Below are 15,809 nucleotides of genomic sequence, written 5' to 3'. Positions count from 1 at the left end.
GGAGAGTAGGCAAAGAAGTGGCAGATGGAATACAGCATAGCAGTTTGGTAGTGGACTATTTTCTAACTGGGGAGAGGATTTAAAAAGGACTTGGGAGGGCTGGTGCAGGATTCCCAAAAAGTTAATTTACAAGTTGAATCGGTAGTAAGGAAGGTAAATACAATGTTAGCATTTATTTTTAGAGGACTAGAATATAAAAGCCAGAATGTATGTATTGCTGAAGCTTTATAAAACACTTGGCATTTGGAATATTGGGGCATTTGGAATATTGGGGCATTTGGAATATTGTGAGCATTTTTGGCGTCCCATATCTGAGGAAGGATGTGCTGGTGTTGGAGAGGTTTCAGTGGAGGTTTACAAGAATGATCCCAGGGATGATTGGGTTAACATATGATGAGCTTTTCATGGCTCTGGGCCAGTACTCACTGGTGTTTACAAGGGTGAGTGGGGGACCACATTTAAACTTACTGAAGAGTGAAAGGCCTGGATAGAATTGATCTGGAGAGGATTTTCTACTAATGGGAGAGTCTAGGACCAGAGGGCACAGCCTCAGAATAAAAGGATGTATCTTTAGAGTATGGTGAATCTGTGGAATTCATTGCCTGTGGAGGCCAAGTCATTTGGGTATTTTTAAAGCGGGGATTGATAGATTCTTGATTAGTAAGGCTGTCAAGTGTTATGGGGAGAAGGCAGGAAACTTGAGGTTGAGAAGGATAGATAGATCGATCAGCCATGATTGAATGGTGGAGTAGATTCAATGGGCCGAATGGTCTAATTCTGCTCCTGTGACATGAACATGAACACAGAACTTGGATGGGAATCTGCAGGTAATGACAGTGCTTTTCTGTCAAATTATGAGCCGCTATGACATGGCAAGGGGTTTTATTTCAGCAGAGCTGTGAACATGACTGAATATGCCACTGTGGAATGTATAGGGAATATCATAGTTATAGAATCGTACAGCATGCAAACAGGTCCTTTGGCCCAACACACCTGTCCGTCCAAGATGCCCCATCTAAGCTTGTCCCATTTGCCTACATTTGGCCAATAATCCCTCTAAACCTTTCCTATCCATGTATGTACCTGTTAAAGTATCTTTTAAATGCTGTAATAGTATATGGCTCAACTACCTCCTCTGGCAGCTCGTTCCATATGGTGGAAAAGTTGCCTCTGAGTGAAAATGTTGCCCCTCAGATTCATATTAAATCCTGCCCTCTCTCACTTTAAACATAGGTCCTCTTGGTTTTGATTCCCCTATCCTGGGGACTCTGAATTCGCCCTATCTGTTCCTGTCATTAATGTATGAAGAGTTTTTTTTTTGTTTTGTAGATATATTTGATTCTGAATGGAGTTTATATTTGAAATAAAAATAAATATTGGCACCTCTAAACAGTTAAACATCATTAATTTTGTTTTCTGGCCAAGTGACATATGTTTATTGATTGTGCATACTAGCAGTATTTTATATCCATAAACGCACTGGGTAATGTAATTCTGCAGATGTTGGAATCTAAAACAAGAACAGAAATACTGGATGAACTTGACCAGTCAAGCCACATCTATGAAAGAAAAAAGTAGTTAAAGATTCTGAGGAAGGTTTCCTGAACAAAAACATCAACTGATTTCTTGTTCGACAAGTCTTGTTTGGCTGAGTTGTTCCAGCATTTCAGTTTTTACTTCAGGTGGTGGTGTTCCTACTAACATCATTCTAAATCTCATCTGGCAGGACGTTCTGAAGTTTTTATTGTGTGCAGCATGATGAGGAGAAATCCCAATTGCCTTCCTATACACATAAAGGAAGCACACCTCTAGATTCAGGGACAGTGTTTTGCCAGCTGTTAAGAGGCAACTAAAACCATCCTATCACTAACCAGAGAGCAGTCCTGACCTCCCGTCAACCTTAAAGGAGTCCTTTGAATTATCCTTAATCGGACTTTACTGGACTTTACTTTTACTGGACTTTACCACTAAACATTATCCTGTATCTGTAGACGGCTTGATTGTAAACATGTATAACCTTTTTGCTGACTGGATAGCAGGCGACAAGAAAAAAAGCTTTTCATTGTACACGTAACAATATTAAAAATTTACTTCAACTAAACTAATCCAAAGGGTCAATAAAGAGAAAGTCATGTAATTGGCATTGTTTCTGGGCCATATACAGTTGATTTTCCTTCTTGCTAAATATTTGAAAAGGGAATATTTGTGGAAGAACAACAGGGAAGTACAATTAATTGGTATGTACCTGCTAAAGTATACAATTAATTGGTGGCTCGTCCCAAACGGCTAAATACGAAGATGTTCACTTGTACCTCCTCCAACCTCATCTACTGTATCTGTTGTTCAAGATGTGGACTCTTATACATCGGCGAGACCAAACGCAAATTGGGCGATCATTTCGCGGAACACCTTCGCTCTGCCTGCGTGAACCAACCTGATCTCCCGGTTGCTGGACACTTTAATTCTCCTTCCCATTCCTACACAGACCTTTCTATTCTCAGTCTCCTCCATTGTCAGAGTGAGGCTAAATGCAAATTGGAGGAACAGCATCTCATATTTCGCTTGGGCAGCTTACAGTCCAGTGGCATGAATATTGATTTCTCTCACTTCAGGTAGTCCCAGCATTCCCTCTCTCTATCCCTCACCCACCCAAGTCGCACTAGCATCTCATTTTCACTGTACAAACAGCATACAATGGCCTGTTTCCTTTATCATTATTACTTTTTTTGCATATGTTTCATTCAATGTTCTTTATCTCTCCACATCACCGTCTATATCTCTCATTTCCCTTATCCCCGACCAGTCTGAAGAAGGGTCTCGACCCGAAACGTCACCCATTCCTTCTCTCCAGAGATGCTGAGTTACAACAGCTTTTTGTATCTATCTACGAATTTCTAAGCTTGATTGAGCATCTTCTGTGATCGCACTGATGATATGAAATCAACAATGCCACATTAACCCATGACAACTGTAATCCCAATTGTATTGCATTAAACCCAGAACCACCTGGATCCAAATGTTAATTGACAGTTGCTCAGCATGAAAGAGATTCCCTCATGTCTCATGTTCCATTACTTTATTCTACAATACTTATGATACTGTGCGGTTGTGGTCTCCATGTTATGTTGGTGTTGGTGTTCATCATTTGTTCTCCATCAAGAACAAAGCATCTTGTCTGTAGTGTTGTAATATGTATAGTGGTGGGTGACGAGACCCATCTGGTCTCAGAAAATTCCTTCCTCAGAGTTGCCAGAGGTGGAGGCAGATACGATATTGACATTTAACAGGCACATGGATATGCAGAGAATGTAGGGATAGATCACGTAGTGGCAGAGAAGCCATGTTCAGCACAGACAACGTGGGTTGAAGGGCCTATCCCTGTGCCGTGCTGTTCTATGTTCCATGTTCTTCCTCATATGAACAAGCACCGTGTTATATAAAGCTTCTATGTGGCCCTTGTGGCTAAAGGGATCAGGGGGTATGGAGAGAAGGCAGGTACAGGATACTGAGTTGGATGATCAGCCATGAATGGCGGTGCAGGCTCGATGGGCCGAATGGCCTACTCCTGCACCTATTTTCTATGTTTCTATATGGTGTTTCTATACAACTATGTTACATAGAAGCACGAGCAAAGATTCAAAAACAAATGTCCTCAGAAATTAACCCTTTAGATATACTTAACAATCAGTGGCTCTTCTTGTGTTGATCTATGAGATTATGAAAGGTAATGGTAGTGGTGGACAATATTTTTATATTTTTCCAGTTAAGGACAAGATTGGAGCCAGAGGACATAAATGCATGGTCACTTACATATCCAGCATGGATATTCTGAACTAATCTATGACCTGGAAAGTGGTGAGAGAATGGAATTAATTCAATGGGTAATTGAGGTGTTGATCATGAACATGTGTGCTTGCCTCACTTCCCCTTGTAAGGGAATAAAGGGGGAGAAATATGCTCATAAATGGGTGAAATGTGGACTATAAACACCAGGGTGGATCTGCTGTTTGAAATATAAAGTGATACAGTGTGGAAGTAGGCCCTTCGGCTCAACTTGCCCACACCGGCCAACATGTCCCAGCTGCACTAGTCCCACCTGCCTGCACTTGGTCCAGATCCCTCCAAACCTGTCCTATCTATGTACCTGTCTAACTGTTTCTTAAACGTTGGGATAATAATAATACATTTTATTTATGGGCGCCTTTCAAGAGTCTCAAGGACACCTTACAAAATTTAGCAAATAGAGTAAAAACATGTAAGCGGAATGAAATAAATAGTAAAGACATCACCAGTACACAAATTAAAGACAGAATTCAATCCAAAGACAAAAATCAAAAACACAATTTGAAGAGAGAGCAGCGGCAGCTAAAGCGCGCCAGCGTCCACTCTCCCTTCCGGCAGCCATCTTGGACACAGAATAAAATAATCATTTACACACAAAAAAACATCCCCCCACAATGGTTACCACTGTGGGGGAAGGCACAATGTCCAGTCCCCATCCCCAGTTCTCCCATAGTCAGGCCTATTAAGGCCTCCACAGTTGCCTCTATGGAGGCCCGATGTTCCTGGCCGTTCTCGCCGGGTGGTGTTGCTCCGGCATCGGGAGAGTCCTCACAGCGGCTGGGACGGCTGGAACGGCCGATTCCCTACCGGAGTCCGTGGCATTCCGAAGCCGACAGGGCCACGTCGGTTGGTGCTCCGAGGCTCCCGATGTTAAAGTCGGCGCCGCCGGTCGCGGCTGGCCGCTCCACAGTCCTGCAGCTCGACGGTGTTGATCACCGCGGTCTCAGCATACCGGAGCTCCAGCGCGGCGACCCAGGCAAGGCATCCTCCGCTCCGCGATAGCGCCCCAGCGCTGTGCCGCCACCGAAGCTGAAGGTGCTGGGCGGTCCCCGCCAGGAAAACGCCGCTCCACTCCCGCTGGTAGGCCACAAGGACGGGTCGACGGTGCAGCCCGGGGAAAAAGCTGCCTCACCGACCAGGTAGGGACCTAGAAAATAGTTTCCCCCTTCCCCCCCACATAAAAAAAGTCAAATTCCCCAACAAAAATAGGACAAAATTCACTAAAAACTAATTAAAAAAAGTGAATTGAACGGACAGCTGCTGGTTAGCAGCCGTTCCCCAGGATGGCTCCTCCTCCTCCTGATCATCCCAGCCTCTGGCAGCTTGTCCCATACACCCACCGCCCTTTGTTGCTGTGCCATCACCTGCTTCAGAGGGTTGCTGTGAAGTTTTGCCAGACTGTATGAGGAGAAACTGAGAAAGGAACGAGTGGTAAGCTCATGGAATGTGGGTTCAATTTGAGGATTTACATGGAGACGGTTTCCCCTGGCAGAGGAATTTAGAACCAGGGATCACAGTCTTAAAATAAGGGTAGACCATTTATGATGGCTATGAGGAGAATCAGTTAATGGAGGATGAATCTTGGAAGTTTTCTACTGAGAGGCCTTTGGAGACACAATCATTAAGTTCATTGGGAATCAAGGGATATGAGATAGAGCACAGTCTTGACCTGAAACGTCACCTATCCATATTCTCCAGAGGTGCTGCTTGACTTGCAGAGTTACACCAGCTCTTTGTGTCCTTTTGAGGGAAGATCAGCTTGATTTTGTTGATTGGCAGGCCATGCTCAAGGGGCTGAACGAGTTACTCCTGCTCCTATATACACTTCCTTGTCTGGTGGTGAGCATCTGTAAAATGATAGTTTATGATTATGATATTATGACATGATCAGTAATGTAACGGGTAGTATGGTTCATCAAAAACACCCTCGCCTATATCCACCTTTCACTTGCGTCTTGTGGCTTTTTCTGTGTAATGTGATGGGAATGTGCTTAAGTCAATGAAAATATCCAAAAATGCTCTTTGAAGGAACACAGTCGACCATTCTTCAGTCCGTAGCTGATATTTGTCCCTCACCCAACACCTAAACTTACATGAACTCATCATTCATCTCACTGTGAGGCCTTTTCAGCAGCGCAATAGTATGATTGGGTAACATCAATGGCTGCACTTCAGAAGTAATTTTATTTGGCTCTGAAACACTCCTGGCAGGTTCTCAGGTTATGAGTGCGGCTGTAGAAGTACGTCTTTCCTTCCCTTGTCCCTCCCTTCCTTCCTCATTTTGTGTTCATTACATCCGGCTCTAATGTGGTGATGCAACTGGACTAGTCACCCATAGGCTTCACGAGAACATGGGTTCAAAACTCTCTATTTGAACTTAAAAATTTGATTTCAACTTCAAAAAAAGCTCTCAAAATGTGTTTAAAAAGCTGTTTGGAATGAAAGGAGTCACAAATCTGTTTGACTCGTATTCTGATAAAAAGCAAAAGATAGACGCAAAGCGCGTCAGGCAGCATCTCTGGAGAAAAAGAATGGGTGATGTTTCGGGTCGGGACCCTTCAGCCATGTTGGGGAAAAAATCTAATTTAATAATGTAGAAACAAGGAACTGAAGATGCTGGTTTAGCAAGGAAAGAGCTGGAGTAACTCAACAGGTCAGGCAGCATCCATGGAGAACATGGATGTCATCCATGTTGAAGAAGGGTCCTGACCCAAAACATTACCTATTCCTATTCACCAGTGGTGCTGCCTGAAACGCTGAGTTACTCCAGCATTTTGTGTCCTTCCTGTTCAATTAATGTTCTTCTGGAGAGGGAGCCTGTGGTCTTTACCCAGTATGGCATATCTCAAGTTGGCACGTGATGTTTGCCCTCTGATCTGAGATCATAAGCCACCTCTGCCAGTTATGCAAGAAGGAAGCCCCCAGTTAACTTTCTTAAATGTAGATGATCATACGTAAGGCTTCCAGAGCTTGTCTGGGTGGATGCAGTGATGATATCTCACCTGGCTGGGGAGTATATAGAACTAGAAATCTGAAACTCAAAGTAAATGGCCAGGATTGAGACGGAAAAGCATTACTTCACTCAAGGGTGGTAAATCTATAGAATGCTTTACTCAGTAGGCCTGTGGTGTTACTAAGTACATTCAAGTAAGTGATCTATTGATTATTGGATGTTAAAGCAATCAAGGGATTTAGGTTTAAATGCAAAAAAATTGGTTCTGAAAGGAAGGATCAGCTGTAAATAGCAGAGGAGGCATGAGTGGCTGAATGGCCTACTTTTGTTATAGCGGGTGGCACAACGGCACAGCGGTAGAGTTGTTGCCTTGCAGCACCAGGAATGCAGGTTCGATGTCACTATGGTTGCTGTCTATAAGGAGTTTGTATGTTCTCCCTGTGACCGTGTGGGTTTTCTCCAGGTGCTCCAGTTTCCTACACATTCCAAAGACGTGCAGGCTTGTAGGTTAATTGGTTTCGATAAATTGCCCCTGGTACATGGGATTGATGTGAATGGGTCGGAGGTGTCTCGGTGGGCCGAGGGGCCTGTTTTCATGCTGTATCTCTATATTAAACAAATTCTCTAATTCTCATCTTCTGCCTTACCAATAACACTGGTATTAAACATTAAAATAATTTTAATGAGTAATATAGGAGCGATTATCCTCTCACCAATAAATCTGAATAATAAAAATTATAATAAAAACCCAATTATACATAGCACAATTAGAACATGGAAACAAATAAAACAGAATCTAAAATTAAGAAACCTATCTCTCTCAATACCAATAGTCAATAACCCATCTTTTAAACCATCAATCATAGACAAATCATTTATACTATGGGAAAGAATGGGAATCAAAACGCTCGAAGATCTGTATGAAGTGGGAAAATTACTATCATTTCAACAACTACAACTGAAATATAATTTGAAAAATAACCAATATTTTAAATATCTTCAAATTTGTGATTATCTGAAAAAGTACACAAAAGACTATCATAATATGCCTTCCGACTTACTGGATGAAGCAATGAAGACAAAGGCGGAATCAACTAATTTAATATCGTACTTATATAATATCATTTTAAACATAGAAATACCCACAACAGATGGAATTAGAAGAGACTGGGAACAAGAATTAGCTATAAAAATTTCAAAAGAGAGCTGGGATAATCATTTACTACAGGTGCATAAATGCTCGATCAATGTACGACATACGCTTATCCAATTCAAAACATTACATAGACTATATTATTCAAAAACTAAATTAAATAAAATCTTTCCTAATGTTTCACCAATCTGTGATAAATGTCTGTGTCAAGAAGCTACCATAGCGCATTCTTTTGTTTTTTGTACAAAAATCCAAAAATTCTGGCATGGAATATTTGATATTTTTTCAAAATTAATTAAAATAAAACTGGTACCAAAACCAGAATGGATCATTTTTGGGATATCGGAAGGTATCCCTGAATTAAACGTGTATCAGAAGAATTTACTCAATTACGGGCTAATAATGGGAAAAAAGCTCATACTTAAATTCTGGAAAAATGCGCCCACACCAACAATAAAAATGTGGACATCAAATATGTTTGAAACATTACATCTGGAAGAGATGAGATTCCTCTTAGCAGGTAAAGCAAACCAATTCCAAAAGACGTGGTCTACGTTTATGGACCTATTACAAGCATGAGGTGCAATAGTAATTTTAAAAATAAATAAATGGTATCAGGACCTGGCAATGGGAGGTAAAACAACAAAAACAGACTTGGTTGGTAGTCTTTCTGCGGAGTTTAATGTTATAATAGAGCGATTGTCCTTACTTTCTTTTTCTTTCTTTTCTAGGGTCTACTTTCTTACTTCACTTCCTTCTCTAACTTCTTTTCTAAGGGGCTTTCTTTCCCCAACACCCTCTTGCACTTCACGACTCTTGCGCACCTTCTTTACTTTCCTTACTTCTATCTTTTTCTTAAAGCTTAAAAAAAATGAAGCGGTACAAAAAATGTATTAAGATATATGTGTTGTGTATTATTGTAATTTACCGTACTTCTAATAAAAATAATTAAAAAAAACAAAAAAACATTAAAATAATTTGAAGTACGGGTTGTTATAATGAATAGAGCAAGTCCAACGCTGAGTTAGGAGTAATACTGGTGCCCTGCAAGAAGCAGATGGTCTGAAATTCAAATTTTGCTTCAGTGAATTGGAAATTGCGTGCTTAATAAAACCGACATTAATGGTAACAGATTCTGTTTTAGAAAACCATGTGTCAAAAGTCTTGAGAGCCCGCTTCTTATGCAGATCCATGTATGAAGCCTTCGGTTAATTTGGGAGGTGTTACTGCAAACCTCATCTTGTTTTTGTTCTGCAGCTCTGTAGCCGCAAGCTTAGAGATACTGAAATAACAGATCCGCATGCAGCCCAGCAGGGGTGATCTGTGCAATCAGCTTTAAAAATGACATGCCACTATACAAGCAGTATTCTTCCAGTTTCAGGGGGCATTGCTATTGAATGGATGCTGGGAGAGGGTCCTCAAAGGGGCAGAGGGACATGGCCAGGCTGATGAAGAGCAGTACATGTTGGTGGGATGTTTTGCTTTGTGCTTTAGGATTCCTGGAAGACAGTCTATGGTGACAGTCTAGATCTTCTGGCAGGAGGTTGCTTGAGAATCTAGGTACCTCTGTCCCTTTAGAAGCATTCTATAAGCTACTCCCAAAATTGCAGTATCCATTCAGTAGCAGCCTCCCCCCTCTGTGTTGCTTGTATAGTGTCATGTCCTTTTAAAAGCTGGTTGCAAAGATCACCCCTGCTGGATGGCATGTGGATCTATTATATCACCATCTCTAAGCTTGGCACTACAGAGCTGTCGAATGAAATCAAGATAACGTTTCTAATATCACTTTGCAAATTAACCAAAGGCTTCATACATAGAGTCATGGGACATGAGTCGTAGAGTACTACAGCATCGAAACGGGCCCTTCGGTCCAACTCTTCCATGTCTATTCCATCGAGTGAGCACCCACCAGCAATCCCCATACACTAGCACTATTCTACACACTCACTAGGAACAATTTACAATTTTTACCGAAGCCAATTAACTTACAAACTTGTACGGCTTTGGAGTGTGGTAGGAAACCGGAGATCCCGGAGAAAACCAAGGCGGTCACAGGTAAAATCTCCGTACAGGCAGCATCCGTAGACAGGATTGATCCCGGGTCGCTGGTGCTGTAAGGCAGCAACTCTCGCTCTGCACCACCGTGCCACCCTGTCATGGAAATGTCGGAAATTGCAATTTTACAAGAACGCACTAACTGATGAATCCAGGACAATTTTCACCTCTGACAAAGAACTGCAGCATTCGATTTATGTTGTGTGAGTTGATTGACCTAAAACGCTACACTGGAGGGAAATTAAACAAAGCTGCTACAGGGTACTTGTATTGCAGACTACAAGTTTGGAGTATCTTTGTCCCACAGGATTGTAGCTTGTCTTTTTCTGTATGAAAGGTTTAAGATGTCCTAAAATAGATGTGAAGTGTAAATGTAAGTCTTACTTTACATGGAATTATGCTAAGTTCTTTATTGATAAGAATTAGTTGGAAGAAATCCATGGGTGGTAATTCAATATTTTATAGGAAGGAAAATACTAAGGATAAATAAGCGATGAGGCCATTTGGCCTATGCCGTCTGTACCAACTCTTTACCAGAGTACTTAGAAACAGAGAAAATGGGTGCAGGAGTAGGCCATTCGGCACTTCGGGCCAGCACTGCAATTCAATATGATCATGGCTGAGCATCCAAAATCAGTACCACATTCCTGCTTGCTTTTCATATCCCTTGATTCTGTTAGTCCTATCTAACTCTAGATCTATATAGGGCTATAGAGCTATATCTAACTCTCTCTTGAATACTTCACTTGTTCCACCCACTTTGCCCTTTCTTTGAAGTCTTGTTAATTTTATTTGTTCATCCACTTTCCTCTGCAAGTTCACAATGGAAACTGCCTCCACCACATCTGATGACAGTGTGTTCCAGATTCCAATCATACGTTGCACAAAAATAGTTCATCCTCGTGTCACTCTTGATGCCCTTCCACTTTTATTTCATGCCTGTGACTTGGTCCACAAACACAACACCAAGGGCAACAGCCTCCCACGATCAACTCTGTCCAGACCCCTCATTAGTTCTTCATGTACCTGTACACTGTGGATGACTTGATTGTAATCATGTGTTATCTTTCTGCTGACTGGTTAGCACGCAACACAAGCTTTTCGCTGTACCTTGGTACACGTGGCAATGAACTAAACTAAACTAGTTTACATACTTCTATCACTTCCCCCCTCAGACTTCTCTGAAGTAAACTCTTTCGTACAGACCCAGCTTCGAGAATACATTCTTCTAACTCTGGTCCCTCATTCCAGGAGCCATTTCTGTACATCTTTTCTGGACTCTCTTAACGTCCTCGTCCTTCCACATGTGAGGCAACCAGAATTGAGCACGATCTTCCAATCAAGGTTTGAAGTATCCAGTGTTTTATAAGGGTTCAGCATGACCTTCATGCCTTTACACTCTATGCCTCTATTGGTAAAGCACGGCATTGAATACACTTTATGAACCGTGTTTTCATCCTGTCCTGTCATTCTCAATGATTTGTGCCCCCATGTCCACCAGTTAGTTCCCTTGTCTCCAGCACCCATGTCAGGATACTATATTCTATATTGCCTCTCCTCAATCATCATACATAACATCTTACCTCACATTTTTCTGCATTAAACTTCATCTGCCACGTTTCTGCCCGCTCCTCCAGCCCTTGTATATCCTTCAGCAATCTTTCATCATCCATTTCACAGTGCGCAACGCAGCCACGTTTTGCGTCATCTGCAAACTTAAAAATTGTGACTTGCACCTTCAAGCCTGGATCATTAATATAGATCCAACTGAAGCAAAAGCCATAAAACCGATCGCTGAAGAATGCCACCATTTGTCTTCCTACAGTCCAAAGAAAAAACAAATCTTTGCACTCTGCTGTGCATGTTACCCGCTGAGATCCTCCAGCATGTTGTCATTTGTTCAAGATTCCAGCAACTGCAGTTCCTTCTGTCTTGCTTTGTTGTCTGTTGCCTAGTCAACTTCATATCTTTGCTTTCAATATTCCTTTTGTTGTCATGAATTTAAAGTTGTTTTATTCCAAAGAAGTGCACGTCTTGATCTTCAATTCCAAGTGGACGATTTCAATAAATGATTGATATGTGGTTGTAAAAGGTATCTGAGACTTCACAGATATAAATGTGTTGGTACCTAAGGGGAATTTATATAGTAAATTTGACAAAAATTTAAGAGGGGTTTAGATTAATATTCTGGAATTTTCCTTGACTAAGTTTAGGGTTTGAGATAAAATGTAATCAATAGCTTTAAGATCAGAGGGGGAAACCATAAAGGAGATGTGCAGGGCAAGTCTTTTTTTCACAGAGTGGGAAGGAACATGCTGCCAATGGTGCTGGTAGAAGCGAATATAACAGTGGCATTTAAGAGGTTTTTAGATTGGCACGTGGATATGCAGGGAATGGAGTGATATGGATCACAAGCAGGCAAAGGTGATGAGTTTAATTTGGCTTCATGTTCAGCACGAACATTGTGGGCCAAAGAGCTTATTCCTGTGCTGCACTGTTCGATGTTAATAAAAATATTTTGAAAAATTGCAGGCATCCAAGCAATCTATGAGATTTGGCTTTGCTCAAAACACCTGCCACAATTTACATGCGTAACAGTAGTCAATGCACTATTATAATTTATAGATTATATAGCACATTAAAATATCACTGAGAGTCATGATAATCTATTATATAAATGTTTCATTTATTTTCTGAAAAATCCGCTTACTTCATGTCTTTAGTTGTAAAACTGCAAGACTGGAAAACCTACTGAAGTATGCAACAGTGATTTGATGCTGACAGTATGAACAATTAACAGATAAATGCATTATCGTAACATGGAAATGAAATCATTCCACTAATAAAACTCTGCCTCATTAACAACATGAGATTCCCTTCTCAACGATCCAAATAGAGAATCAAATATAATCAGTTTGATTCTTATGTGGATATCATGATCATCTCATTTATAACTTTGGATTATTAAAAATAAATAAATGACTCCTTCCGCAATCCAAATTAATGATTGTGGACTAATTACATCTTATTTATATATTTTGAACACGTTCTAAAAGCCAAAGAATCTTTATTTTGTGGTGTTTAATTCTATGAATCACTGAAGTAAAATTGAATTCCTTGAGGGAGGGTTCGGACTGAAGATGAATGGGCCAAACGGCCTTTACTTAGCAGAGATAATATAGAATAGAACCCTTTCTTTCCACCCAAGTACCACTCTGGTGCTCTGGACTATTTGTAAGGGAATGGGGAAAGAGCAGGGGGAATGAGACTGTCCCCAATATTTCCCCATGCCCTTGTCCGCATTTGAGGTAGTGGTTGTGAGTTTTGGAGGTGCTTTAGAGTAGCTGTGCAAGTAGCAGCTATGCATTTTGTAGATGGTAAGCATTGTAGCCTCTGTCTTGGGGGGTGGAAGGACAAATGTTTAGAATGGTGTAAGGGATGGAAATTGTTGCAAAATCTCGGGACAAATTCAGTTTGCATCATCAATTCTGCACTTCTTGCTGAATGTGTATACGAATGTTCAGCCTTGTCTCAATGCCCCGGGATGGATGTCAGAATCAAAATAGTGAAAGGCTTGGATAGAGTGGATGTGGAGAGGATGTTTCCACCAGTGAGAGAGTCTAGGACCAGAGATCAGAGCCTCAGAATTAAAGGACTTCTTTTAGGAAGGAGGTGAGGAGAAATTTCTTTAGTTAGAGGGTAGTGAATCTGTGGAATTCCTTGCCACAGAAGGCTGTGGAGGCCGCCAGTGGATATTTTTAACGCAGAGATAGATCGATTCTGAATTAGTACAGGTGTCAGAGGTGGTGGGGAGAAGGCAGGAGAATGGGTTTAGGAGGGAGAGATAGATCAGTCATGATTGAATGTGGAGTAGACTTGATGGCCTAATTCTACTCCCATTGAGGCCTAATTCTACTTTTCTTTAAAATGATAAAAAAAAACATATCCATTCTGCATTCAGATTCTGTCCTAGGACCATTCAGCCTTGTTACTGTGATTTCCGTTTGCCATTCACTCGTGCATGGGGTGTCGATGTTGCTGATGATGCCAGCAGTTATTGACCATCCGAATTGCCCCTGAAGAGGCAGCTCAGTGTCAACTACTTTAAGTGCCTGAAGTCACACGGAGGCCAGACTGGGTGAGGGGAGACAGCTTCAGTTTTTCTGAACGACATTAGTGAACCAGATGGGATTTTTGTGACAATCTGACACTTTCACTGTTCCTGTCACTCGTTAAATTCGGAGTTATTAAATTATTTCCATCCAGTTAAAATTTCCAGCTCATGTCCCTGTATCAGTGGTTCAGAACGTTGGCTGATAGCCCAGTGACGTACCGACACCACTGCCATACCTCTGACTAAAACCTTCACCGAGGCTTCTGATTAAATAAAAATGGGACACAGATCTATTTTTATACCCATTGTTTCCTATCACATTTTGTTGTTTTATAAAAAAAAAAGCTGCAGTCATCTTCTAAGAATCCTTTTGTGGTGCTGGTAACCATGGTGAGAGTGGCAGAAATGTGACGGGTTTATAAACGGCAAAATAAACAACAAAATTGATGGGGTGTATTGAAATAAATGTCAAACTCAATAAAAGCTGCTTATCCTAAATGCGGCAGTCCTCCTGCTCAAGCTGTTGTCAGGGGGGAATTTCCAGCGCTTTGACCCCACAACGACGAAGGAAACTATTTCCAAGTCAAGGATTGTGTGTGAGTTGGAGTGAGCCTGCAGGTGGTGGCTCCTGCTGCCCTTGTTCTACTCCGTGGTAGAGGTCTGAAATGTCCTGCCCCTCTTCTCTTCCACCTTCCCCCCCCCCCATTCCTCCTCCTACAATCAGTCTGAAGTAGGGTCCCAACCCAAAACTTCACCCTTCTAGATTCTCCAGAAATGCTGCCTGGCCTCATCTCCAGTACTCTGTTTCTTTTTCTTTCACTAACCAAGTACCCAGAGAGACCTGGTAAAATCAGTTTGCCGAAGGGTCTCTACCAGAAACGTCACCCATTCCTTCTCTCCAGAGATGCCGCCTGTCCCGCTGAGTGACTTCAGCATTTTATGTCTACCGGAGACCTAGTAAAAGGTTGGTGGTTCATTGGGATTGATCAGTGGCAGTGTGTTCATGAAAAACCAACTCGGATAAAACCTCGCACAGGGGGTGTTTCCCTGAAAATTGGGAGCTTTTACATTGGGGAGCAGCTGGCTGAACAAGACTGCAGAGAAACCCGAAGCAGATACACCATCTCTTCAGTACTGAAGAACTGTCCTAGATTATGTTCTCACGTCTATGGATTTTGGTTTCATTCCACACATTTCTGACCAAGATGAAGTCCTAAGTGAACACTCAACAAGTGCCAACTAAATCAGCCCATCTCTCCTCCCACCTGACCCTTCCCTCAACCCACCGAACACAAGGAGCAATAAGCACAGATTAAGGTCTGACTTTTCCTCATAATGATCACACTCAAAATGCTAAACAAATAACAGCACTACATATGTAGAAACAAGGATCTGCAGATGCTGATGAATACACAAAAGGACACAAAGTGTTGCAATAACTCAGCAGGTCAGGCAGCATCTCTGGAGAACATGGATGGGTGACGTTTTTGGTCAAGAGTTTTCTTCAGACGGGTTGTCGGGGGGGGGGGGGGGGAAGGGGGTAGGGGTGAGGGAGGGAGAAGAAACCTGGGAACTGTCTTCTAGCTTTATTCCCGGCCTACCCCTCACAATAAGCCTGAAGAAAGGTACTGACCTGAAACATCTCCTACCCATATTGTCTAGAGATGCTGCCTGACCTGCTGAGTTACTCC

General features: G+C 41.8%; 1 protein-coding gene across 1 annotated transcript in view; it reads left to right on the top strand.

Annotated features, from left to right (window-relative positions):
- Positions 1-15,809, top strand: part of bace1 (beta-secretase 1) — a 113,984-nt gene that overhangs the window by 13,917 nt on the left and 84,258 nt on the right. The window lies entirely within an intron of this gene.

This window comes from Amblyraja radiata, chromosome 33 (assembly GCF_010909765.2).
Source record: "Amblyraja radiata isolate CabotCenter1 chromosome 33, sAmbRad1.1.pri, whole genome shotgun sequence".
Classification (NCBI taxonomy): domain Eukaryota; kingdom Metazoa; phylum Chordata; class Chondrichthyes; order Rajiformes; family Rajidae; genus Amblyraja; species Amblyraja radiata.
The sequence above is the reverse complement of the archived record's forward strand: the minus strand, read 5'-3'. Positions and strand labels throughout refer to the sequence as shown.